Source organism: Canis aureus, chromosome 2 (assembly GCF_053574225.1).
Source record: "Canis aureus isolate CA01 chromosome 2, VMU_Caureus_v.1.0, whole genome shotgun sequence".
Classification (NCBI taxonomy): Eukaryota; Metazoa; Chordata; class Mammalia; order Carnivora; family Canidae; genus Canis; species Canis aureus.
Genome location: NC_135612.1, coordinates 2,267,726 through 2,295,578, shown reverse-complemented (window position 1 = coordinate 2,295,578; position 27,853 = coordinate 2,267,726). Strand labels below are relative to the sequence as shown.

At 41.4% G+C, this 27,853-nt stretch overlaps 1 protein-coding gene and 1 long non-coding RNA gene across 8 annotated transcripts in view; one reads left to right on the top strand and one right to left on the bottom strand.

The window, feature by feature from the left end:
* Nucleotides 1-4,691: 4,691 nt before the first annotated feature.
* The window catches only part of TMEM232 (transmembrane protein 232), a 246,090-nt gene continuing 222,928 nt past the window's right edge, over nucleotides 4,692-27,853 (bottom strand). For 2 of the 5 annotated variants that reach the window (XR_013359435.1, XR_013359436.1), the window contains 3 exons: nucleotides 20,645-20,774; nucleotides 16,599-16,723; nucleotides 4,693-5,253 (listed from right to left, as the gene is read on the bottom strand). The gene's annotated coding sequence lies outside the window, so the exon portion shown is untranslated. Of the gene's footprint in view, nucleotides 5,254-12,949; nucleotides 13,252-16,598; nucleotides 16,724-20,318; nucleotides 20,458-20,644; nucleotides 20,775-27,853 lie in introns of those variants that run through there. The other 3 variants (XR_013359432.1, XR_013359433.1, XR_013359437.1) reach the window with 3 other exon arrangements.
* LOC144291937 (uncharacterized) overlaps nucleotides 18,143-27,853 on the top strand; it is an 84,085-nt gene continuing 74,374 nt past the window's right edge. For 2 of the 3 annotated variants that reach the window (XR_013359489.1, XR_013359490.1), the window contains exon 1: nucleotides 18,143-18,507. This is a non-coding gene — a long non-coding RNA (uncharacterized LOC144291937). The remainder of the gene's footprint in view (nucleotides 18,508-27,853) is intronic. The other variant, XR_013359484.1, reaches the window with a different exon arrangement.

Sequence of the window (27,853 nt, the reverse complement as noted above, 5' to 3'; positions counted from 1 at the left end):
ATCGTTGTTCAGACATATAAAATATCTCTATGATGCCAGTGTATCAGATAGAGAGTTATGGAGGGGTAACAAGAGATAGTTGGGATCAAAGGCCCTGCTTGAAGAACACATTTGATGTTTCTAGAAATTGATGCTGTCATTATAAAGATGACAGTCATTTTGAGAATGATATGTGATTGAATTCTTTTCTCTTCTACCTCTTGTTCTTCAACCTTAGAAAGTCATTTTTACCATGAAGGCAATGCCTTAATATTCAAGAAGTCATCTCTGAATGATTCTGCTTTGGGAAGAGCATAAAATGCTAGTCTTTAAGATACTGAGTGCAATAAATTATAATCGAATTTACAACTTGAATAGGTCTTGTAATATCAAGTTTTGCCTGTTGCTAATCACTCTGGCTCTCATTGTATGAACTACAATGGATTCATCATCTTTTTTTTTTTTGCTGGTAGTTCCATGTGTGTTAATCTTATTTCCATCTAGAAGTAGAGTTTCTTAAAGATATAGACCGAGTGTTCCGAGTCCTAAAGAAGTTCTCTGTAAATTTATGATTGGTTAAAAATAGACTCTATTTTATTATTTAAAATATTTATTTATTTATTTTAAAGAGAGAGCATGCACTCATTCGGTGGGGGGAGGGGCAGAAGGAGAGAGAGAGAGAGAGAAAGAGAGAAAGAGAGAATCTCAAGCAGAGTCTCCGTGAGTGTGGAGCCTAATGCAGGGCTCAGTCTCGTGACCCACAAGGTCATGACCCAAGCTGAAACCAAGAGCTGGATGCTTATGTGACAGAGCTTCCAGGTACCCCTAGACTATTTCATTTTAACCAAAGTTTTATCAGTGCTTTTGTCTGGAACAGGTCATTAATTGTTCTTTTAGCTTAATGATACTGAGGTTAAGTGTCTCTGAAACAACATCTTCAGGATTAAGTTTCACACAGTTGCTTTTTTCTTCTGAATTTTTATGAACTCTTTTGACTTTTCTGTCTCAAAAAAGGAACTTCACTGTAGTAAACGATAACTGATTCTAAAAATAGGCCTTGTTCTCCCTTGAAAAGGAAAGAATGTTAATCTTTTTTCTTAGGATCTTCTTAATCCTTGTTTCAATATTTTTTTATGGCATTTTTAGGGCATGTTGACTTTTAACACCTTTCTAAGACAATAGCTTCTGACCCTGAGTCATGGACTCCAGGCGGTCTGTGAAGGTGTTGCTCACCGGTTCTGAGATGCCCAAGGCAGCTGCAGGTTTGAGAGTATTAGCAGGATCCATGGCTGGTGCCACAGAGCCTACGGCCTCCCTTGCTTCTTGCCCCAGACAGATTGTACAGGCCGTTTCATAATCCATGGACTTTCATGCCACATACCGGTTACTTTTATTGAGTTTGTTTGGGAGCCGTGTGCTAAGTGAGTTTGTAGAGCACATAGGATGTGATGGCCACAGACCCTGTCCATGTGCTAAAAATGCCAGATCTGTGTATCCACACGGTTCCATTAAGCTAAGAGATTCAAAATGATTTCTTAATCTCTCTCCAGACCTCTAGATACGAGATTTCTTCCCACCTCATAGAAATTCTCCAATGGACAATGACTACAGTCACTACAGTGGTTGTTTAGCAAGACTATAAGCCACACAACGCCGAGACTAATCATTATAAATTAACAAACCAGTAATAAAAATCAGAGCAGAAGCCACGAGGTCTAGTATTGGCAGCTACAGTAGTGACCTCTGGTGTGGCAGTCGCAGCAGCGTCCCTGGCCCCAACACAGTGTGGGCGTGGAGGCTAGCCTTTTCCTCAGTCTTCCAAAGATCGTGTGGACTACCTGCACCCTTTGGTTCACCCCAGTCTGCTTAACCTAGGGGTTCTGGGGTGTGCCGGGAAGAAGCCTCAACAACACACCATTGAATCCAGAAAAGATTAAAAAAAAAAAAAAAAGCTTACACGGCACAAAGGGCAGACAACTGTAGGAAGTGAGCTTTTGGTGACAGTTGCCTGTGTTCTGGGCCGGCCGTAATCCTGCCGTCAGCAGGCGTCCAGGTGCTTCCTGGAGGAAGTGCGAAGCCGCATTCCTGTAACAGGAGCAGCGGTGGCACCAGATGACAGGGAGCCGTCGGGCCGAGACCTCCTGTTAGCTCTGCTTCAAAACTTTGATAAAATCTCTGTTTTTTTCTTTTAAACTTACGGAAAACAGACTTAATCTTAGGGAGACACTGAGGCCACAGAAAATCCAAGGTATTTTTTCATTGATTAATTTTTAAAGAATGCTTGTGGGGGAAGAGGACAGATTTCGTAAAGAAAATGAGGCATAAAAAGAGAAAGAAATGGGTTCGAGTCCCCTGTGCTGTGACTCCGTGTCGAGCACGGAAACCACGATTTCCCGCAGGTCCTGCTCTGCCCCTCGTCACTGACCCACTCTTTGCCGGGGTTCCCTTTGCTGGCTCCCTCACCTCGGTGCCACCCCAACTGCTCTGCTCCGCACAGGCGGGGGCCGTCGGGCTCAGGGCCTTGCACCCCACTCGGAGGTGTCTCTCACCGCCAGCCAGCCACGGCCCCATTGCTGCGGCCCCCCTTACCCCGCCCCCGGGGGGCACATGCAGGCCTGGCCCCTGGCTCCCCTGTACCCGCTTTATCCTTCTTCCACAGTCAACCTGAACTCGTTCCTGCTAGTCTGAAAGCCATCTCAAGGTTACCCTGCACTGTCCTCCCTGCCTGTCCTCCCCACCCCTGCACCTGTCCTCCCCACTGACTTGAGTACCTGTGGGGCCAGTATTTTTTTTTTTAACAAGTAAAATGAATTTGAAATATGCCAACTTTTTAAAACTTTTGTTCATTCTTCATCTTTTAAGTAATAACTCAGTCTGAACCTGTCTGGCTGTGGGATGCTCTAAAGTCCTTCGAGGAGGCCGAAGGTTATGGGGTATGTTCAGATACCTGAAGAGTGTGCCCTTTGATACACACTGGGGCCAACCTGCACCTTCTTCCTGTTTTTTCTGCTATGAATATCTCTAGAGATAGAACACTGAATGGAAAATGGTCCATGGCTTGTAATGCAGGAGAAGGGTCCAGGTGAGAGCGGGAGGCAAGTCCAGACCCTGTGTGCAGTCTGGCTGTGCCCAACTCAGCGCCCAGCCACGTCGGTACCCTGAGGCTTTGCAAACTCCTGCACCTGTCCTCCCCACCTGCACGTGTCCTCCCCATCTGTCCCCCCACCCTGTCCCCCACACCTGTCCTCCCCACCTGTCCTCCTGCACTGTCCTCCCCACCTGCACCTGTCCTCCCCACCTGTCCTCCTGCACCTGTCCTCCCCACCCCTCACACCCTGCGATTCTCCCCAGTGTTCTTCCTTGTAGGTCACTGGAGTAGGATGTGGGCTCTGAAGCATTCTAGCTCTCTGTGATACCCATTGGCCCCTAAGTGACTCCAAAATAACACACATTAAACACAAACAGTATTCTTTTCACATATGTGGCCAATTCAAGACAAATTCCCTAGTTGTTCTTTTTTCTTCCTTGCTCACATGCCTATCCCCAGGACCTTTCTCTCTAGATATTCTAAAGCCACTGCTGAATTTTGAGCACACTCCCAATCCAAGGGTTAGTCTGTTCTCCCCAGACTCCCCACATTTCCTGACACTGATGTTTGATCAGCGCACATTCATCAGATTGCCTTTGGTAAAAGACCACTAAATTGTGTACTTTGTGGGGTGGACGTAGGAACACACACAAAATAATCCTTGGCCCTGAGTCCCTGGCATGCATTCTACAAAAGGAATTTTTTTAATGTGGCCCGTGGCCTGCCTTCCTTGGCGCTGTGCTGTCACGAAGGTTGCATGTTGACCGTCATATTGAGAACAGGTCCCCGCTCATCGTCCGCTCTCACTCACTCTTCCTCAGGTCGGGACAGAGGAGGGGAAAATGCACAGCTTGGAGCCGGAGAGGCTGAGAAGCATATTCCGGATGTTACACTCATGAAAGGTATGATCTTGAACTAATTATTTACCTTCTATGTATCTTGGTTTTCTTAGACGTGAAAGCAGAAATCATATGTCATGGTTTAGCTGCCATTTCGACATGAGAATTAGAACATAAATGAGATCATGAACATGTGACCGGCCACATTACCATTATGTGTGCAAATAAATAACATATTATTTTTCTGTATTAGTAAGAAGTCATATTTACTCTCAGAGAGCCCCCTTCGTAGAAGCCTGGATTAATCCAGATTAAAACAGGGGAGACACACACCTGCTCAGTGCCTCAGTGACCAGGAGAAGTCAATTTGCCAATTCTTCCATTTTTGCATAGTATATTTCCAGAATCCAAATTAATTATGTTATGGTGTGCAGGATGCCTGAACTACAAGGGAATGAACTATTTAAAACTAATAAATAGTGTGATGACATTTATTGGGGAAAAAAATTGTCAGGAATAAGCAAAATCTTCTACTTCCTTAGACACATTTGGGCCCAAGTGGCGTATCTTTTGAGGTCACTGTTTTATCACGCGCGTTGATTTCCTGCTGGATTCTTTTGTTTCCTCGATGATTTTTTTAATAACAAATTTATTTTTATTGGTGTTCAGTCTGCCAACATACAGAATAACACCCAGAGCGCATCCCGTCAAGTGCCCCCCTCAGTGTCCGTCACCCAGTCACCCCCACCCCCCGCCCTCCTCCCCTTCCACCACCCCTAGTTCGTTTCCCAGAGTTAGGAGTCTTCATATTCTGTCTCCCTTTCTGGTATTTCCCACACATTTCTTCTCCCTTCCCTTCTATTCCCTTTCACTATTATTTATATTCCCCATTCCTCGATGATTTTAATCTAGCCCCTAAGTGAAGTCAGGTTTTTTTCTTTCTTCTCTATAATCATTAGGATGCAGATGCTTATGTGTCATTTTACCTCCTCCTTCCAGTCTTTTTCCTAAAAGCAACATGTGTCAAAAACAACTTTTTGTCTCAGTATCTGGGAGCCTCGTGCCGCAGTAGAAAGACGCCCACTCTCCGAGGCTGCTGTTGGGTACGGATGAGGCTGGGGCGTTCTGGAGACCACCTGTCCACAGCCGCCGCGGCTTCACTAACGGATCTGAACAGCCACGTCAACCTTACTCCCTTCTTTGTTTGAAGATGCTCAGCGGCAAAACGGTGATTCGTTTTCCCAGGAAGCCCACGAGGTAAAACGCAGAGTCTAAAAGGAGCTTGACGTGAATGCAACATTCTTCTTTCAGCTTAGGACACTCCAGGATCTGAGATGAACAGGCTTCCTACAATTCAAGTAAGAATATTTAGGTTTCTCTAATTTATTTCTGTGTCTATAGCTGGATGACCAAACCGCTTACAGGCCAGGCATAAATCATGGCCTAGCACGTCCTGCCAAGCTCCCCGCAACAGATTCTTTTTCCCTTCCTCTGCTTATCCTCCCTCATTGGTTGGGCCCTGAAAAATCCCATCAGGCAACCCTTGGGGATTGGCTTAAGCTAGCTTACAAGTTTGACTTGAAAAATCATTTTGTTCGCTTAAATGTTGTGCTTAATAAGTATTTTTGAAATCGTATCTTACTACTTTTAAAGTTTAGTATCGTTGACATACGGTGTATATTAATTTCTCATGTACAATATAATGACTTAATTCTGTACATTGCTCGGTGTTCGTCATGATGGCTGCACTCCTAGTTCCCTTCACTCAGCTCATCTACCCTTCACCCTCCTCCCCTCTGCTAACCCTCAGTTTGTTCTCTTTGGTTAAGAATCTGTATTTTTGGTCTCTTTTCTTTTTCTTTGTTTTATTTCTTAAATTCCACATATGAGTGAAATCATATGGTTTTTGTCTTTCTCTGACTTCTCTTACTTAGCACTTTACCCTCTAGGTCCATCCATGTTGTTGCAAGTGGCAAGATTTCATCCTTTTTTATGGTGGAGTAATATTCCTGTGTGTGTGTGTGTGTTTGTGTGTGTGCATGTTTGTGCATATACATCCCGACTAATGCTGCGCTAAACATAGAGGTGTATATCCTTTCAAATTGGTGTTTTTGTATTCTTTGGGTAAATACCCTGTAGTGGAATTACTGGATCATGTGATGATTTTATTTATGATCTTTTGAGTAACCTCTACAGTGTTCTGCAATGACACACCAGTGTGCATTCCCGCCAACAGTTTGCATTTTTCCAAATCCTCACCAACACTTGTTGTTTCTTGTGTTTTTCTTTTAGTCATACTGACAGGGGTGAGATGAATCTCACTGTGTTTAAGGGAAGAGACCTCAGTTTTTCACCATTGAGTATGATGTTAGCTGTGGATTTTTCATATATGGCTCTTATTATGTTGAGATATGTTCCCTCTAAACCGACTGTGTTGGATGTTGTACTTTGGCAAACACTTTTTCTGCATCTGTTGACACAATCATATGGACTTTATCCTCTGTCTTGATGTGATGTGTCACACTGATTGATTTGTGAATATTGAACCACCTTGCATCCCAGAAATAAATCCCACATGATCATAGTGAATGATTTTTTTAATGTATTGGTGGATTCAGTTTGCTAATATTTTGTCGTTGAAAATGTATGCGTCTAGGTTCATCAGATATTGGCCTGCACTTCTCCTTTATTGTACTGTCTTTGGTTTTGGTATCAGTGTGATGCTAGCCTCATAGAATGAATTTAGAAGATTTCCCTTTCTTATTTTTTTGAAACAGTTTGAGAAGTTTTTGGTTTTTTTGGTTTTTTAAGATTTTATTTATTTGAGAGCGTGAGAGACAGGAAGAGCAAGCAGGAGGCGGGAGTGGGGGGGGTCAGAGGGAGAAGGAGAAGCAGACTTCCCACTGAGCAAGGAGCCTGACACCAGGCTCCATCCCAGGACCCCAGGGTCATGACTTGAGCCACAGGCAGATGCTCAACCGACTGAGCCCCCCAGGCGCCCCTGTTTGGAGTATTTTGGTTATTAGTTCAATTTCATTGCTAGTAATCAGTCAGTTCACATTTTCTATTTCTTCTTCATTCAGTTTTGCAAGGTGATATATTTCTAGGAGTTTATTTCTTTCAGATTGTTGACTTTGTTGGCATATAATTTTTCATGACATTCTCTCATCCTTTATATTTCTGTGGTGTCAATTGTCATTTCTCCTCTTTCATTTCTAATTCTGTTTCTCTCTCTCTCTCTCCCTCTCCCCCTCCCTCCGTCTCCTTTTTAAAAAAATTTTTTTTGATGAGTTTGGCTAAAAGTTTACAAGTTTTGTTGATTTCTTTTTTAAATAACCAGCTCCTGGTTCATTGATCTTTTCTATTGTTTTATTTTGTTTTTCAGTTTCTACATTGTTTATTTCTGCTTTATTCTTTATTATTCCCTTCCTTCTACTGGTTTTGGGTTTTGTTTGCTCTTTTTCTAGCTTCTTTAGATGTAAGGCTAGGTTGCTTTTTTTGGGAATTTTCATGCTTCTTGAGGTAAACCTGTATTACTCTAAACTTCCTTCTTAAAACCACTTTTGCTGCATCCCAAAGATTTTGGACCATTGTATTTTCATTTTCATTTGTCTCCATGTATTTCTTTAAGTTTTTATTTAAATTCTAGTTGTTAAAAAAATAAATAAATAAATAAATAAATTCTAGTTGTTAACATACAGTGTAATATTAGTTTCAGGTATATAATATAGTGATTCAGCCCTTCTATGGAATACCCAGTGCTCATCACTAGTGCTCTCCTTAATCTGCATCACTGATTTAACCCATTCCCTCTGCTAAATATCAGTTTGTTCACTATAGTTAAGAATCTGTTTCTTGGTTGCCCCCCCATCCTTTTTTTCCCCTTTGTTCATTTGTTCTGTTTCTTAAACTCCACACATGAGTGAAATCATATGGTATTTGTCTTTCTCTGATTAACTTATTAATTTAGCATAATACTCTCCAGCTCTATCCACGTTGTTGCAAATGATAAGATTTCATTCTTGTTTATGGCTGAGTAATATTCTGTTGTATGTCAATATGTGTGTGTATGTATGTAAGTATATTCATTCATCAATCAATGTACACTTGGGCTGTTTCCATAATTTGGCTATTGTAAATAATGCTGCTATATTGGGGTGCACATATCCTTTTGAATTAGTATTTTTGAATTCTTTGGGTTAATACCCAGTAGCACAATTGCTGGATCATAAGGTAGTTCTATTTTTAACTTTTTGAGGACCCTCCATACTTTTTTTTTTTTAGTTAAGACTCCATTTATTGAATTCATATTTTCTAATATATGGGCTGTGGTATTTCTTTTGCACTATTAGTAAAAATAGATTTTGCTAATCAAGAACCACTTGAACTCTGACCAGTATTTGGCATTTAAAGGCATCTTAACTTAGTGGTTAAGAGTATGTTTAAGAGTCTCTCTGGATTGGAGTCTTAGTTCCAGTTTAGACATACAGCATAACCTCCTTGTGCCGGAGAGTGCATAAAATGAGGTACAGTTGAAAGAGAGGTTATATGGTAAATAGCACCAAGCTTTCTCCTCCATATAGCCCTTCCTCTGTATCCTATTCATCCTCATATTGGGTATATCACTGCACTGTAATTATATGTATACTTGTCTCCTCTACCAAATTTTTCTTCAAAAAGTATCAAGGCCTTTCCCCCACCTTTTTTCTATTCATAACTCCAAATGAAGTGCCTGGTATGTAGATAGACGAATTCCATACTGTTTTCCACAGTGGCTGCACCAGTTTGCATTCCCACCAACAGTGTATGAGGGTTCGTTTCTCTTCACATAGACACCAACACCTGTTGTTTCTTGTGTTGCTAATTGTCCCCTTTATAATTATATAATTTCCTTCTTTTTCTCTTGTTATAGTCTTTCTTTTAAAACCTGTTTTGTCCAATATAAATATTGCTACCCTGGCTATCTTTTCGTATCCATTTTCATGATAAATGTTTCTCCATCCACTCACTTTTTTTTTTCTCTAAAGACTTTATTTACTTATTCATGAGACACACACAGACACACAGAGGCAGAGGGAGAAGCAGACTCCATTCAGGGAGCCTGCTGCAGGACTTGATCTCAGACTCCAGGCTCACATCCTGAGCTGAAGGCTGTCCCATCATCTACTCACTCTCAACCTGCACGTGTCTTTAGGTTTGAAATGAGTCTCTTGTAGGCAGAGCATATAGATGGGTCTTGCTTTTTTATTCATTCCATCACCCTTTGTCATTTGATTGGAGCATTTAGTCCATTTGCATTCAAAGTAATTATTGATAGGTATGTATTGTTGCCATATTGTTACTTGTTTTATGGTTGTTTTTATTTTTTTTCTCTTTCTTTTCTTCCCTTGCTCTCTTCTTTCATGTTAAGTTGGGTTTCTTTAGCTATATAGTTGGATCCCTTTCTCTTTATTTTTTGCATATCTATTACTGGTTTGTGATTTGTGGGTAGCATTAGGTTGGTATGTAACATCTGCATAGAGCAGTTTGTATTAAGTGGATAGTCGCTTAAGTCTGAACCCCTTCTTAGTCCCACTACCTCTTCTCCCACATTTTAGGTATATGGTGCCATACTTTACATCCTTTTATTTTGTGAGTCCCTTGACTGGTTTTTATGGATACCCTTAATTTTACTGCTTTAGTGCTTCCTACTTTTTCTTACTTCTTATATTCTTTCCTTTCCACTCAAAGAGTTTCCTTTAACATATCTTGTAGGCCTGGCTGAGTAGTGATGAATTCCTTTAACTTTTGTGTGTCTGGGAAACTTTATCTCCCCTTCTATTCTGAATGAGAGCCTTCCTGGATAGAGTATTTTTGACTACAGATTTTTCCCTTTCAGCACAGTGAATATATCATGCCACTCCTCTCTGGCCTACAAAGTTTCTGTTAAAAAATCAGCTGATAGCCTAATGGGATTTCCCTCATATGTAGCTGTTTTCTTTTCTCTTACTTCTTTTAAATTTTTCTCTTCATCACTACCTTTTACCATTTTAATTACTATGTGTCTTGGTGCAGACACATAGTTGACTTTGTTGGGGGAAATCTCTACCTCCTGTGTCTAGATTTTTGTTTCCTTCCCCAGATTCAGGACATTTATAGCTATTATTTCTTCAAATACATTTTCTGCTCGCTTTTCTCTCTCTTCTCCTTCTGGGATCCCTATAATGCATATGTTATTACTCTTGCTGATGTTGCTCAGTTCCCTAGGTCTATTTTCGTATGTTATTACTATTTTTTCTCTCTCCTGTTCAGCTTGATTGCTTTCCATTACTCTGTCCTCCAGGTTGCTGATTCATTCTTCTGCTTCCTCTAGTCTACTATTTGTTTATTTCATATAATGTATGTTTAATTCAGTTATTGAGTTCTTCATCTCCGAATGGTTCTTTTTAATATTTTCTGTCTTTGTCAAAGGTCTCACTGAGATCTTCCACTCTTTCTTTTAAGTCCAGTGAGTATCTTTATGGCCATTACTTTAAATTCTCTATCAGGTGTGTTGCTTATGTCTGTTTTGTTTAAATCTTTTGCCATGATTTTATTCTATCCTTTTATTTGAGACATATTCCTCTATCATGTTCAGTCTCTGTGTCTTTTACTCTGTGTTAGGAAAATCATTTGCATCTCTTCTTGAAAATAGTAGTTTATGAAGAAAAGTTCCTGTATTGCCCTGCAATGCAATGTCCCCTGTTCACTGAACCTGGCACATCGGAAGTGTCTCCTATGTGTGTTTCACACACTCTACTATTGTGGCTAAGCAACTTTTGCCTTCAGTCTAATCATCTGTGTTGGCTCTCTTTGCATGTTGTGAGCATGATTTGGGCCCTTTGTTGTTAGTGGGCCAATCTGGGGCTGCTTTGGGCTTGAGTTGAGTCAGACCATGTGCTTACCAGAGATTGGTATCAAAGTGCAGGCTGCTTTCCCTCTGTTAGCCCTAGAGAAGCTTTTCTTGTTGGGTTGGACCTGCAGTCAGACCCAATATCTGCCCACAACCCATTCCTGAGATCACAGACTGATTTTGTAGTTTCCACCCCCTCTTTCTGTGGAAAGAGTCATTTTGGGAGTGCTGGTCTTTATTAGAGCTGCTTCCATCCTGCCAGGCTTGTGGCACCTCTTTGGGTGGGCTCTGACCAAGAGCATAATGGAGAGGGTAGATCAGCAGGAGAACACAGGGCCAGAGCATGCAATGTTAGTAAAGTTTAAGTGGTCTGCTGTGGGAGGAGACCTGGAGCTGCTTTATGAAATTACCGCTGCAGGGTTGGAGGGGGTGTGTCCAGAGGAGAACATGGGGGTAAGCATGTGATACAGCATGGTCCTTGTGGGGGCCAATGGTCGAGGGGACCTGCACCCCCTCAAAACTCCTGCTGGCGCTGGCCAGGCTGGAGGGGGTATATATGTATAAGGGCTTGTGGGCAAGGCACACAATGTTTGCAAAGTTTGAGTGGGCCTGCTATGGGAGAAGACCTGGAACAGAAGGCCTGGAAGGGTATGTCCACAGGAGAACATGGCAGTATGGTGCACTGTTAAGCAAATTAGGCAGAGAGTGTTGCTGCTGCATTGGTTCCAGCTGGGAACAGGGCAGAGCATTGGTGCCTGCCAGCTCCCTTGTTCCTGGACAAGTCTCCCAAACACCCTTGGCCCTCCAGCACACACTCCGAGATTAGCAAACAAATGTTCCCCACGCATTTTTCAACTGCTGCTTCTATGCTGTAATTCAGTGAGGCTGTTTGTTGTGCTGTCTCTTGAAGGAATGGAACTCAGTTTCCTCTCCCCCTTCTGGCTCTCCCAGAGCCTGCTGAGCTTTAAAGATCCAGGTTTTAAGCTCTGTTGATTGAAAGAACTCACAGAATTATGGCCTTCTTGTTTTAAGGCCAAATGTCATAAGGTTCCCTTGTGGGTTCCCCATGCCCAGGCTGCTGGTGTGAGGGCTTGTTGTTCTGTGCCTGAGGTATCACCCCCTCCCATGGACAGTCCTGTGGGTCTCGTTGGTTCCCCATTATGTCTCTGCCCTTCAAGCCCTCTTCAGTGTGACCTTCTCTACAAAACTATACGTTATTTACACTGATATGGGTGTTATCAGGTTGTATGTGTGGGATGAGGTAAGCCTAGGGTTCTCCTGTTATGCCATTTTCCCCTAAAGTCTCTTAGTAAGTGTTTTATATGCCTCAAGTCTATATGGATTACCACATCCCAACTTTTAGTATAGGTCAGGAGTAGAATGCACACTGTTTTCCTGGGCTCACCCATATTTTTAAATATAATAAGCAGATTATTTGTATATTTTGGGAAAGCATCAAGCATCAATATTTTTGGCTACTTTTTAAAAGAAATCAGAAGAGCTAACATTACTGGGTTAGCCTTCCTGCAAAGCAGCAATTGGCCAGAGCCAAAGAGTGTTGCCCCATCTGAAGGGCATATGTTCTCCAGTGTCTGAGTCCTTATGATCCTATTATTTTTCTGAAAATGAGGGTGAGTTTCAGTTGCCTTTTATTATTGCACTGGCATTGGTATTTTCCTCAGATTTAAGCACTGTCTTTAGGCACATATCTTCATCAGAGGTAGAAAATGAAGAGGTAAAGAAATCAAAGAATAAAAATGGGCTGTTATTTCTCCGTGGAAGTGAAAGTATCACAGATGACTCACCCATTTGCATCCTTGCTCACTCCCTACAGATACTTCAGTTTGCAATCCTAGCTCTAAACCCTTCTCGATTAGGAACACCAAAACTGCCTTTACCAATCCATCATTTTCTCCACATAGAAGATTGCTGCTTCTGCTTGAGATTGTTTCCTGACTAAATCTTTCACACCTTGTTGCAGTCCCACAGAGTATTTAAACAGCTCTTTCAGAACTTTTATTTAAATATTAAAACAAATATTTGTATTCTTAGGAAAGCAGAGACATATTATAAAGTAGCTAATTACTCTTAAAATCATCTAGCATCTCATTAACTTAGCACATTTGTATGAGTTGGTTTTCTTTGGTGTAAACAACACAAACAAACTAGGTTATTTAATTAAAAGGGAATTTATTAGAAGGACATGGGATGGCACCATGGACAGTGAGAGAACTGAAGAAAACCAGGCCTCACTTGATAGGAACAGATACAGCTCAGAGAAGTTGGGCGGATGGAGCAAATGACAGTTTTATCAACATGCTGCTGATGACAAGTAACATCTCCAAAAGGTTTTTGGTTTTTATTCTTCTATTAACTCAAGACTCAAAGTTCAGATGTGCAGATGGCCTGGGGTGAATGACCCTTGTCTCTAAGCGGGGGAAGTCTATATACCTTGAATGACAGTCTCAACGAAACTACAAAGAGTGAAGGAGAGGTAATTTCATATTAGAAAATCCAGATGTTGGGGCAGCCAGGTGGCTCAGTGGTTGAGCATCTGTCTTCAGCTCAGGTCGTGATCCCGGGGTCCTGGGATTGAGTCCCACATTGGGCTCCCTTGCCTGGAGCCTGCTTCTCCCTCTGCCTGTGTCTCTGCCTCTCTCTGTGTCTCTCATGAATAAATAAATAAAATCTTAAAAAAAATCCAGATGCCTTTGATGAGAAAAAATAGAGAATAGTTGCCAGAATACAGCTAAATCCCACTACAGGATCCGTTAAACGTAATCTAGCAGATGACTTCTAATGTCTTTAAATTGTGCAGTGTTTCCATACAAAAATAAGGTGACTTGCTTTGTTCTTTTGACACGTCCTCTGCTTATATTTGTACTCAGTTTTATATTCTTTTTCAGAAAACTCCCCCAAGTTAAATAAGCTTTAGGGTTCAAATACCTACATCTCTCCTGAAAGAATTAAACACAGCATTCACAATGCAATTTTTTAAATCAAGGAGACGTTAAGACAGACGCAAGGTAAGTCCTACGTGGGATCTGCATCAAACGCTTTTTTCTCCCACTCCATCGTCTTTCACCTTCTCTTCTGCCACTTTCTATCCCTCTCTTTCTACTCAAGAAACAGAAATGAAGATAAGGGTAAGACGTCATAACAAGACAGGGGAGGGTCAGAAAGCAAGAGAGATGCCATGTTGGAGGCAAAGAATTAGGGCGGATATCAGAGAAAGAAAAACAATTTTGAGGTACACTACGATTCTAAGTTAAGCCTCCAGCAAATTTAGATGTTGAAACTGCATTCATATATTCAACGTTACTGCATTTCAGTTTTGAAACATGAAGAAGGCACGACGGCAGAGGGCTGGAGGTGGGCCGGCAGTCCACGGGGAGTGTGGCGGAAAAGAGGGGTGGAAAGGGAGAGGCCAGGCCGTGGTCGGGGGGCAAAACAGGAGGAAATTTCATGCATGGAAAAGGCCTACACCCAACCCACACCCACACCACTGTTTTGATCTTGTAACTAATTCTTCTTTGCTTCCCCTGTCTCCCAGCTCAGAGGATTTGCTTAAAGTTATAGCCAAGCCCTGCTCAACACATTCCCCTCTCCCACACCTTCCCTCCTCACTCCCAGCCCACACCACACGCAGCAGAAAAGCAGTTTAGAGATCTCCCGTTGCTCCCTCACAGGCCCACGCTGCAGCTGAATATTCCCAGCCCACTACAGGATCCGTTCGCTGTAATCTAGAGACGACTTCTAATGTCTTTAAATTCTGTGACGTTTCGATACAAAGAAAAATAAGATGACTCACTTCATGTTTTTGACACATCCTCTACTGATTGTCCTTCATGATTATACAATCATATACTGTCAGCCTGACTCCTTATAGGAAGGGTCCAAGTCCCTCGTATACACAGACAAGCCTCAATCTTGGTATTTCAATTCCAGGGAAAATTTTAAGTGATAAATCTCTTCTACTGTGCATGGAATTAGAAAGTCTACTTAAACTACCATAAGGCAGATGAATAGAAGATGAATAGACCTAAGTGTCAAAATGTATTTGGGAGTTTTCTCCCAATGTGTAGGGCCCTCTTTGCCATCACTTTCAGCTAGATAAAACCCACTAATCTACGCTGATGCTTCAGGACAGAACACTCGTTTCCCTCAGGATTTGCTGGGATAACTGAGGATGTCCCATATTCTTACTTTGATCCATGTGGCTTCAGCTATCCATAGATTGTCAGAAGCTAAAACAATTCCTTGGCAGAGAGCTGTCAGGGACCATTCATGGCTCAGGAAATTAAAAAAAAAATGGTATCAGAGAATATCTAAAGCTTATGAGCTGCAGACTGGCCGCACAGACTTATTAAAAGCAGAGGAATTATTTATGCTGGAGGGAAGAATTACAATAGAAACACAATGGGATTTGGGCTGATGAACTGGTAACTGAGTTTAGCATATACTATGAGCCCCTATTTTTTAATATAATTCAAAAATCTTTAAAAAGCAGTAAGCTGGAAGTGATCAGTGTGCAGCGTGGGCCTGTGAGGGAGCAACGGGAGATCTCTAAACTGCTTTTCTGCTGCGTGTGGTGTGGGCTGGGAGTGAGGAGGGAAGGTGTGGGAGAGGGGAATGTGTTGAGCAGGGCTTGGCTATAACTTTAAGCAAATCCTCTGAGCTGGGAGACAGGGGAAGCAAAGAAGAATTAGTTACAAGATCAAAACAGTGGTGTGGGTGTGGGTTGGGTGTAGGCCTTTTCCATGCATGAAATTTCCTCCTGTTTTGCCCCCCGACCACGGCCTGGCCTCTCCCTTTCCACCCCTCTTTTCCGCCACACTCCCCGTGGACTGCCGGCCCACCTCCAGCCCTCTGCTGTCGTGCCTTCTTCATGTTTCAAAACTGAAATGCAGTAACGTTGAATATATGAATGCAGTTTCAACATCTAAATTTGCTGGAGGCTTAACTTAGAATCGTAGTGTACCTCAAAATTGTTTTTCTTTCTCTGATATCCGCCCTAATTCTTTGCCTCCAACATGGCATCTCTCTTGCTTTCTGACCTCCCCTGTCTTGTTATGACGTCTTACCCTTATCTTCATTTCTGTTTCTTGAGTAGAAAGAGAGGGATAGAAAGTGGCAGAAGAGAAGGTGAAAGACGATGGAGTGGGAGAAAAAAGCGTTTGATGCAGATCCCACGTAGGACTTACCTTGCGTCTGTCTTAACGTCTCCTTGATTTAAAAAATTGCACTGTGGGGGCACCTGGCTACCTCGGTCAGTAGAGCATGTAACTCTTGATCTTGGGGTTGTGAGTTTGAACCCTATGCTGGAGGTAGAGATTACTTAAACATTTTTTTAAAATGTTTAAATGTTTTAACTTAAACTCAGAACCCAGAGATCAAGACCTGAGTTGAGATCAAGGGTTGGATGCTGTTAGTGAGTGAGCCATCCAAGAGCTCCTAATTTTTTTTTTTTTAATTGCACTGTGAATGAAGTGTTTTAACTCTTTCAAGAGAGACGTAGTTATTAGAGCCCTACAGCTTATTTAATTTGGGGGAAATTTTGTGAAAAATAATATAAAACTATGAACACAAATTTAAGGTCAAACATGAATGGTCTCTGGCTTCCGATTCTAGTTTATATGGGGAATAACCAAGGAACCTTTATGAATCATACTAAGAGCAACATCAACAAAACGGATTAAGTGAACATCTTTTCCTAGCAGGATAATGGAAGAGAGTAGATAGAATAAAGGCTTGATAAACTGATTTCCAGAGAAGAGCAAGTGCTGCCTCGTTGAACAGAGTAACATAGCAACTTCTGTACCTGAGGGATGGTTGTTCCTCTGGATATGGGTGGATAGAGATGTAGGTCTGCTGTCGGCAAAGACTCTGTGGGGGCAGAAACAGCTGAGTTTTTCATGATACTGAGATGGCAGGAGATGTTTACATCTGGAAGAGTCCAAACAAAGAACAAATTACTTAGCCAAGTAAGTTTCCCTAATCTGAATATTACTAAGAAATCAGCCATGGAGGAGGGGCTGAGAAGCAGAGAGAAATCACATGTTGTTCCTTGGATCTTGGAGCACTGCCAAAGCTGAACTCAAAGATAAAACAAAAATGCCTTACACTAAATCCCAACCTTCTTGCACCTGAAATATGGGCAAGATTAAAAAGGCAGTGATGATACAGGAAAACAGAGACAGGGCTGATCCCAGGTGAACTCAGGAACTAACGCTGTGAGTAGTTTCAGGTCACGTTGACTCCGTAAAGATTTTTAATGCCAGCACCTTTACCCTAACTGGCGAAGAGGGGCAGTGGCTTGCACTCTCTGGCAATGAAGCAAAATGAATTAAAAATTTCATACTGCTTTTTATATACAATATTCACAATATAGTAAAATATCATGATATATGATGAAGCACGAAAATTGGTTTCATTACCAAGGGGAAAAAGTCAATGTAAAAAAATTAGAAGTGCCTCAGATACTAAAATTAGCAGCTACAGAATTTAGCATAATTATGAAAAAGAAGGAATTCATGAGAAAAGATCAATAGAATGGTTCAAGAGATGAAGTATTCTGGGAAATGTGCAAATTCTAAAATAAAAGAAAAATGAATTCAATTTCTAAAATTGAAATTTATACCATCTCAAAACAAATTGGAGAGCATTACTTAAAGATCTTCAGTAGAAAATTTCTAACCAAAGAGCGTAGTAAGGAAAAAGGTAGGAGAAAAATAAATAGGGCAACTGTAACTTCTGGGAATTAATAAACCATCTAAAATGTGTGTATTTGGAGAATACACAGAAGGAGGGGGGGGGAAAAGAATGAGGCAGAAAGCATGTTTTACAAATAATGGCCAGAATTTTTCCAAATTTAACAAAAAATATCAATCTGTAGATCACAAAGCTTAACAAACTCCAAATAAAAACCTCAAGTAGGGGATCCCTGGGTGGCCCAGCGGTGCTTCTCCCTCTGCCTGTGTCTCTGCCTCTCTCTCTCTCATGAATAAATAAATAAAATCTTTAAAAGAAAAAAAAAAAAAAACCTCAAGTAGGATAAAGAAAACCACACCTTGGGATACATAGTCAAGTTGCTGAAAGTCAAAAGGAAAGAAAATATTTTTAAAGCAGCCAGAGGAGAAAAAGACATATTATCTCCCAAAGGAATCACTGTCAGGATGATAGCTGGCTTCTCACCAGAACCCTCGCAAGCCAATAGATGGCAGGATGACTGATTCTTCCAGATACTGCGGAAGATGTGGAGAAAACAGAACTTTCACGCACGGCTGGGGTGGCTGTAAAATACACCAACTGTGTAAGATGAGTTGTTGCTATGGAGGTCAACATTTACTATCTATGACCTAAGCGTCGTACCCTTAGCCACGGCCCTGGAGAAAGGTGTCGGATGGGCACGTGTGCTGCTGAAGCGGGAAGCGCTGGGGAGCAGGGCTGGGTGAGCACATGACGGGTGCGGCAGACACCTGAGAAGCCGAGCCCTGCAAGGGGCTGTCGTGGAAGCCCGCGGACCCTCCGCCGACCTCAGGCACAGGCATGACGGTGACACAGCTGCTGTGTTTGGCCAGCGTTGGGCGACGGTGTTGTGAAGGTCATCGCAGCAACGGGCAACCAGCCAACTCAAGAGGCCAACCCACCGCTTCCACTCACGTGCGTCTTGCTTCCGAGGCCCACAGTGCACCCTGTTGTTTGTTTCGCAGACAAACGTGGCGTTGTAGGTGAGCTCCCGGGAAGGGGCGCGTGTTCCACCAGCACCGGACCCCCGTCTCCTGTGTCTACCTCTCCTTCAGGGGAGCCCACGGTTGCCCGGGCGCCAAGGCCCGGTGCGGCCTTCCTGCAGGCGGGCCAGGTGGCGGGCCACGGCTCTTGCTCGGCTCACAGCAGTTGTTAGGGACCCTCCGCTGTAGGAGACACTCCAATTCTAAGATGCTAACATGTGGGTTAAATGTGCTTCTTAGAATCGCTGGAAAATGCCACATCCCCAGTCACTATATTTGCAGCCAGAGCTGCTGTTTCTGGAGCTGGACTCACCTTTCCCAGGGATGTCCATTCTCTTCAAAACGGCCTGATTTCAAGAAAGGCCTTAGAGAGGACTTCCTGTGTCTCTCCTACGCCTCTGTCTGCTGAGTACCTTTTGGCTCCCGCTGTATATTCTTTCTCTTTCTTTCTAAAATTCAGCATGTTCCAGAATTTCCTTCCTTTGCTGCTGCATAGCCTCCCATGGTCTGTACAGAGCACTACGTGCTCCCCCATCAGTGGCCACACGGGTTACTTCCAGCTTTGGGCTAGTGGGAATGGCCCTGCTGCCACCGGGGTGCCCACCCCTTCCACTACCGAATACTCAAATAATGGTGAGGGGACGCATATGGGAGGAGGAGGAGGGGAGAACAGGATCTACAATCCGTATTAGCCAAATATTTCAGAAGTATTGTTCCCGCTGGGAACATCTCCTTAATGCTGTGATCTCAGAGACACAGAGATAAGTCGTCAAACAAATCCACTCGGTTTTCAAGGATATTAGTGTGTATGTGAGAATGAATCTGTTATCAGTTCTCCTCACAGAGGAGTATGATCTTAACATTACAAATGCAAGTCAATAGAAGAACTAATTGCATTTGATGCTGGCGACACTGTTTTATCCCACTTCTTACAGCAGAAGAGGATTGGGAACTCAACCCCAAGCCGTCCCATCTCTTGAAAATACCGTTAGAGGAAAAGCCACTGCCAAATCCAGTCAAACCTGTTTTTTGTGCCATTGATATGGCAGCTGTAGGTGAATGAGGGCCACCTGAGGGCCACCGAAACACCCACATGCACCCATTCTGAGCCCCCACTGCGAATTGTGACTCTGCTTAAGGTCGGAGCAATCCTAGCCGTTGATGTGATCGATACATTCCTTTCTTATTGAGAAGAAATGAGAAAAATAGCCAAACTCTTTCTCTTTTTTGAATAGAGCACCAATAACACAAAGAGCATTCTTTTGCAGCATAAATTATGTATATTTTAATTAATTTATTTATTTTAAAAAATATTTATTTATTCATGGGAGACAGAGGGAGACGTGGGACTCGATCCCGGGACTCCAGGATCACGCCCTGGGCCGAAGGCGGGCGCTAAACCGCTGAGCCACCCAGGGATCCCCTATATTTTAATTTATAATGTACTTTTTTTCCAATACAACTTTAAGGTGGTTGAGTCAGTTTTAAGTTTTGTTGTTTGGTTTTACTTTCGTCAAGTTTTGTTTCCTACATTTTGTAAATCTCTAAACGTTTCCAGTAGGAAAAATATGTAGATTCATCTTTATGTTATAACTTACCCAAAGTGTTGGATTTAACTTGAAATCTTTTCAGCTCCTAAATCACCATTTTAAGTTCTCAGCACAGCATATTAAGCCTTTGGTGAGTTAAATAACAACTTCAAATGAGAAATCATATTTTTTAACATAAATTTCACAGATTAGGCTAACGTTCTGGGTTTGTTTCAACATCCCCCTGTGATAATTTCCCACCACTCAGTAAAGATTCCAAACCTTGAACCGTGGCTTTCATAGTTCTGCGTGATATGGTCCAAATTTACTTCTAACTTCACCTCCTTTCCGTGCCTCTGGGGCCTGCTCTTCTCCAGCCCCTGTGGATTCCTCGCTTCTCTTCGAACAGACTCATGCGCTCCTATCGCATCAGGACAGGCTGGGTTATTCTGCAGTAATGTATTAACTCCAAAATAAAAAACTCTTAAAACCAAAGGTTTTGTCTTGTTGGGTCTACCTTTTTTATTAAAGGGTATACAGGTGAGAAAACGCTCAATACCTTGACCACCGTTAATTATTGCTCTGAAAGGAGAAAAGAAGAAACGTACGTTTTCCAGCTGACAAGTAAATGCTTCAATCCAGAAGTGACACACATTATTTCTTTCCACGATTTGTTGGACAGAATTTGCCGTAAGACCCATCACAACACAAAAGGGCCAGAAACTACATTCCATGTGCCTGGAAGGGAGGAAAAGAAGAAATATTAAGCAAAAATAAAAAACATGAATTACTACTTCAGGCATTTTTTTAAACTTGTTTTTAAAACTGATGGGGATGCTCTTCCCTCAGGAAATCAGATGACACATTCTCTTTCTTCCAATTTTGCCAAAATCCTTAGAAAGTTCATCCCTAATAACCCCATCTAAAACAACTTTCCCTCATTACTCTCTCCCTACCTGCTTTATTGTTATCCTCACATATCCCTATCTGACATTATATCCTATTTTGTTACTTGTTTTATACACCTAGACATATATATACACACCTATATATATTTTAATACATAAAGTACTATATTTTCTTTCATGTTCATTGATTCATTGATATACTCAGTTCCTAAAAGAGTCTCAGGAACTCAGCAGACAGCAAATATTAGCTAAATGAGTTAATAAATGAATGCATGTATCAGATTGTTATGTAGTATTTAGATTCTCTATCCATCTATATATTTAAGAGTAGGTTTCATTTATATGTTGCAAATTTAGTTTAATAATACATTTTAAATATAAAGAAAATAGATTCTGAGGGTTTTTTGTTGTTTATAGTTTTTTGAGAGTAGCTTTCATTTATATGTTGCAGGAATGTAAATTTAGTTTAATAATACATTTTAAATATAGAGAGAAAATTTAGTTTCTGAAGGGTTTTTGTTGTTGTTTAGTTCCTGAAGTTTTATAAAACTACTTGGATCTTCCTCAAGAGACTCCCTCTGCTGGTTATCCTGGGGCAGGGCAAAACTGAAGCTCCGTCTATTTTAAAATTGTAGGAAAATCAAGGAAATCAAAGAAAATCTAGGAAATCGAGACATTCTTTTTTAAAATTTTAATTTGGGGTAGTTAGTACAATATAGTGATTGAACAATTCCTTATATTACACAGTGCTCACCAAGACAAGAGTATTCTCAACCCCCTTATTTCAAGCACCACCACCCCCACCCCACCCCTCACCTCCCGCTCCATCCACCTGCCCTCTGGTAACTGTTCTCTATAGTTAAGATTGTGTTTTTTGGATGGTCTTTTTTTCCCCCTTGGTTCATGTATTGTTTCTGAAATTCTACTTATGAGTAAAATCCTACGATATTTGTCTTTCTCTGACTGGCTTATTTCACTTAGCATCATACTCCCTATTTCCACCCGTGTTGCTGACGGCAAGATTCCATTCCTTTGTATGGCGGAATATTATTCCATTGTATGGATATGTTGCTCCCTCTTTATCCATCTGTCAGTGGGCACTGGGGCTGCTCCTATAATTGGGCTATTATCCATGCTCCAGTAAACAGGGGTCCCTGTGTCTTCTTGAATCAGTGTTTTTCTGTTCTTTGGGTAAATATGCAGTAATGCAATTACTGGATCATTTGGTAGTTATATTTTTAATTTTTTGAGGAACCTCTATACTGTCTTCCACAGCGGCTATACCCGTTTGAATTCCCACCAACAGTGCATGAGGCTTCATTTTTCTCCATTATCTTCACCAATACTTGTTGTTACTTGTGCTTTTTATTTTAGCCATTTAGCCAGATGTGAAATGCTATGTCCTTGTGGTTTTGATTTGTGTTTCCCTGATGATGAGTGATGTTGAGCATCTTTTCATATGTCTTGACCATCTGTATGTCTTCTTTGGAGTAATGTCTGTTCATGTCCTCTGCCCATTTTTATTTATTTTTTTTCTTCTGTCCATTTTTAAATGGATTGTTTTCTTTGTGTCAAGTTGTGTGAGTTCTTTATATATTTTGGATACTAATGATCAGATACGTCATTTGCAGATATCTTCTCCTATTAGGGTAGGTGTCTTTTAGTTTTGTTGGGTATTTCCTTTGCTATGTGGAAGCTGTTTATTTTGATGTCATATTAATAGTTTATTTTTAATTTTATTTTCCTTGCCTCGGGAAAACATATCTAGGATGATGTTGTTGTGGCTGATGACAGAGAAATTACCACCTATCCTCTCATTGAGGAGTTTTATGGTTCCAGGTTTGCATTTAAGTCCTTAATTCATTTTGAGTCTACTTTTGTGTGTGGTGTAAGAAAGTGGTCCGCTTTCATTCCTTTGCATGTTGCTGTCCACTTTTCCTAACTCCATTGTTGAAGGCACTTTTCCCACTGCATATTCTTGCTTCCTTTATCAAAGAGTAATTGACCATATAATCCTAAATTCATTTCTGGGCTCTCTACTCTTTTTCTCTTAACCTACGTGTCTATTTTTGTGCTAGTACCATACTCTCTTGATTACTACAGCTTTGTAATATAACTTAAAATCTAGAATTTTGATACCTCTTTTTCAAGATTGCTTTGGCTATTCAGGGTCTTCTGTGGTTCATACAAATTTTAGGAGTGTTAGCAACAGTTCTGTGAAAAGTGCTGTTGGCATTTTGATAGGGATTTAATTAAATCTGTAGATTATTTTAGGAAGTATGGACATTTTTACAATATTTGTTCTTGCAATCCATAGGGATGGAATGTCTTTCCATTTGTTTGTGTCATCTTCAATTTCTTTCATCAATGTTTTACAGTTTTCAGAGTTAAGTGCTTTCATCTCCTTGGTTAAATTTAGACCGAGGTGTATTTTATTTTTGGTGCAACCATAAATGGGATTGTTCTCTTTTCTTTCTGCTGCTTCTTTATTAGTGTATAGAAATGCAGCTGATATGCGTACATTGATTTTGTATCCTGCAACCTTACTGAATTCATTTATCAGGTCTAATTGTTTATCAGTGGAATCTTTAAGGTTTTCTATGTAGAGTATCATTTCACCTGCAAAGAATGAAAGTTTTACTTCTTCCTTACCAGTTGGAATACCTTCCCCTTTTACTTTCTGATTGCTATAGCTATAGCTTCCAATACTATGTTGAATAAAAGTGGTGACAGTGGACATCGTTGTCTTGTTCCCAACCTTGGATGAGAAGCTCTCAGTTTTTCACCGTGAGAATGATGTTCTAATGCTATGGGTTTTTCATACACGGCCTTTATTATAGTGAGACATGTTCCCTCTAAACCTTATTTTATGGAAGGTTTTTATGAAGAATTCATGTAGTACTTTGTTAAATGCTTTTCCTGCATCTATTGAGAGGATCATAGGGTTTTTACCTTTTGTCTCCATTGATGTGATGTATCATGTTGATTCATTTGTGAATATTGAACCACCCTTGCATCTAAAAATAAATCACACTTGATCATGGTGAATGATTTTTAAATGTATTGTTGGATTCAGTTTGCTAATATTTTATTGAGGATTTTTTCATCCGTGTTCATCAGACATATTGGCCTGTACTTCTCTTTTTTTGGTTAGTATTTTTATCTGATTCTGTTATCAGGGAAATGCTGGCCTCGTAGAATGAATTTAGAAGCTTTCCTTTGTCTTCTGTTTTTGGAATAGTTTGAGAAGAATAGCTATGAACTCTTCTTTAAATGTTTGATAGAATTTTCCTGTGAAGCCATCTGGTCCTGGAGTTTTGTTTGTTGGGAGTTGTGGATTACTGACTCAACTTCATTGCCGGTAGTCAGATTGTTCACATTTTCTATTTCTTCTTGATTCAGTTTTGGGTGGTGATATGTTTCTATGAATTTATCCATTTCTTCTAAGTTGTCCAATTTGGTATATAATTTTTCATTATTTTATAATCCTTTGTATTTCTTTAGTATCAATTGTTATTTCCACTCTTTCATTTCTGATTTTGAGTCTTTTCTCTCTCCCTCTCTCCCTCCCTCCCTCTGAATTTCTCCTATGAATCTGGCTAAATTTTATTGATCATTTCAAAGAACCAGCTCCTGGTTTCATTGATCTATTTTTTTTAGCTTCTATACCATTTATTTGTGTTCTACTCTTTATTATTTCCTTCCTTCTACTGTTTTGGGTTTTTGTTCTTTTTCTAGCTCCTTTAGGAACATGGTTAGGTTGTTTGAGATTTTTCTTGCTTCCTGAGGTAGGTCTGTATTGCTATAAACTTCCTTCTTATAACCACTTTTGTGACATCCCAAAGATTTTGGAATGTTGTGTTTTCATTCATTTGTCTCCATGCACTTTTTAAATTTTTCCTTTGATTTCTTGGTTGACCCATTCATTGTTTAGTAGCATGTTATTTAACCTACATGTATTTGTGCTTTTTCCAGGTTTTTTTTCCTGTGGTTTGTTTCTAGCTTCATACTATTCTGGTTGGAAAAGATATATGGTATGACTTCAATCTCTTTCAATTTGTTGAGACTTGTTTTGTGGCCTGCTATGTAATCTGTTCTGGAGAATGTTCTGTCTTCACTTGAATACAGTATGTATTCTGCTTTTTTAGGTTGTAACGCTCTCGATATATCTGTTAAATCCATCTGGTGCAATGTGTCATTCAAAGCCATTGTTTCCTTGTTGATTTTCTGTTTGGATGATCTTTCCATTGATGTAAGTGGGGTGTTCAAGTCCCCTACTATTATTGTATTACTATAGATTACTTCCTTTATGTTCGTTATGAACTATTTTAGGTATTTGGGAGCTCCCATGTTAGATGTGTAAATATTCACACGTGATATATCTTCTTTTTCTCTTGTTATCATTTTTGTTTTAAAGTCTATTTTGTCCAGTATTAATATTTCTGCTCTGGCTTTTTTTCACATCGCTTTACATAATAAGTGTTTCTCCATCCCCTCACTTTCAGTCTGCATATATCTTTAAGTCTGAAATGAGTCTCTTGACTATGAGGCAGCATATAGATGGGTCTTGAATTTTTATTCATTTCATCACCCTTTGTCATTTGATTGAAGCATTTAGTCCATTTGCATTCAAAGTAATTATTGATAGGTATGTATTGTTGCCATTTTGTTACTCATTTTGTGGTTGTGTATTTTTAATTTCATGCATTGTGTTCTTCATCTCTGATTGGTTCTTTTTATCTCTTTGTTAAGGCTCTCACTGATGTCCTCCACTATTTTTTAAAGTCCATTGAATGTCTTTATGATTATTACTTTGCCTTCTGGATCAGGCATTTTACCTATCTTCATTTCACTTAGGTATTATACTGTGGTTTTGTCCTGTTCTTTCTTTTGGGACTTATTCTTCTGATTCTTCATTTTTGTCTCACTCTCTCTTTTTCTGTGTTAGGAAAGTCAGCTACATCTTCTGCTCTTGAAAGTAGTAGCTTTATGAGGAAGAGATCCTGTAATGCCTTGCAGAGTCATCTTTGTACCAGAACCTGGCACTTCAGGGGTGTCTCCTATGTGTGTTGCATGCAGTCTGCTGTTATGGCTGAGGCACTTCGGCTTTTGGTCCAATCATCTGCAATGGCTCTTTGCTTGTTGTGGTCAGTGTTTGTTCCCTGTGATATTAGTGGACTCGTCTGAGGCATTTGTCAGAGATGCAGTAGCACCAAACTACAGGGTGCTTTCCCTGTGTTGTTCCTGAGAAATTTCATTGCTTGGCAGAGTTTGCAGCCAGACCAGCTTTCTTCCTCCCAACTGGCTACTGGGGCCACAGTCTAACCCACGTGTGTGGTTTTGTTTCCCTCTCCCCAGGGCAGGAGTTACTTTGGAGGGGTTAATGTCCATTAGAGCTCTTTGTACACTGCGAGGCTTGTGGCCCTGATTAGGATGGGGTCCCACCAACAGTGTATTGGAGGGGGTGGATCCACAACATGCTTGGGGGTGGGCATGCAGTTTTAGCAAGGTTCACATGATGGCCCTCTGTGAGAGAGGGTCTGCTGCTGCTGCTGCTGCTGGGACCACATCTGACTGGATTGGATTGGGCAGATCCACAGAGTGCATAAGGGCAAGGTGCCCAGTGTTTGCAATATTTGAACTGGTCTTCTGTGGTAGGGGCCTGCAGCATCTGGACTGAGGCCGGCCTGTTGAGAGAGGCCTGATCCACTGAAGTGCTGTTGGGCAGGTTGTGGTACAAAATTTAGGTAGGGAATGCTGGCACCGCGCTGGTTCCTGCAGGTGACCACAGCTGGTTCTAGCTGTTTATGCTGAGGGGCAAGGGAGGAAAATGGTGCCTGCCAGGTCCTTTGTTCCTACAGGAGTCTTCCAAGGTTTCTTGTTCCTCTGGAACATGCTTTGAGATTAGTAAATACCTCTCCCTTCTGTGTGTGTCAGGCAGTTTCCAACTGCTGCTTCTATGTATGATCTCTGTGGGCTGTTACGCGGTCTCCTTAAGGGCAAGGATTCAGTTTCCTGTCACCATCCAGGCTCTCCCAGAGTCCAGCCCACTGTTTCTTAAAATTCCAGGTTTTGAGTCCTGCTGGTTTTAAGAACTCACAAAATTTGGCCCCTCTGGTTTCCAAAGCCAGAAGTTACAGGGATCTGTCCTCCCTGTGCAGACACCGCCCCCTCCCTCCCCCCCCCCCCCCCACGGTGAGATCGTCTGTTCCTCTTCCTCCCAATCACCCATGGATCCCTCCCTCCTGAAGACAGTCCTGGGGTCTGTTTTGCTTCCCACAAGGTCTCCACCCTTCCTACTCTCTTCTCTACAGTTAGCTGTGGAGTCGGTTCTACTAGCCTCAGGTTATTTACACTGATGTAGGTGTTATCTCGTTGCATCTGCAGGATGAGGGTCCTTCTACTTTGCCATGTTCCTAGAGAGATTATGTAAATATTGGCTTGTTTCTTTGGGGATAACTGCTTTGCCTTTTAGACCCTCTCCCTCCCATTCTCTTTTCTAAGATAGCAGTTGAACACACGGAGGAGAGATATGGCTCATGTAAGGTAGTGGGGGAGCAATTGAGTTCTGAAATCTCTCCAGGGTCTGCTGGGTTTTCCCTGACCCCTACTGCAGAGTGGACAGGCCAGTACACGTGCTGTACCAATGTGTCCCGACGTGTATCTAACCCTCTCTATTTGGGTTTCTTGTGCTAACACCAGAGCTCTGGCTTCTCATCTCACCCAGACATCACACTGTCTCTGAAAATGGCTGTATGTAATACCTCCCCCTACTTAACAGTTCCTCGGTGGTGCAGCAGGTCATGCACTAGCCTCAGGTGCTCAGGCTCCTTATCTATCTGGATATTTACAAGCACCCCTAACCTTGAGGTGGGAGGGCGTTAATCACTCTTAAGTCTACTGCTTCTA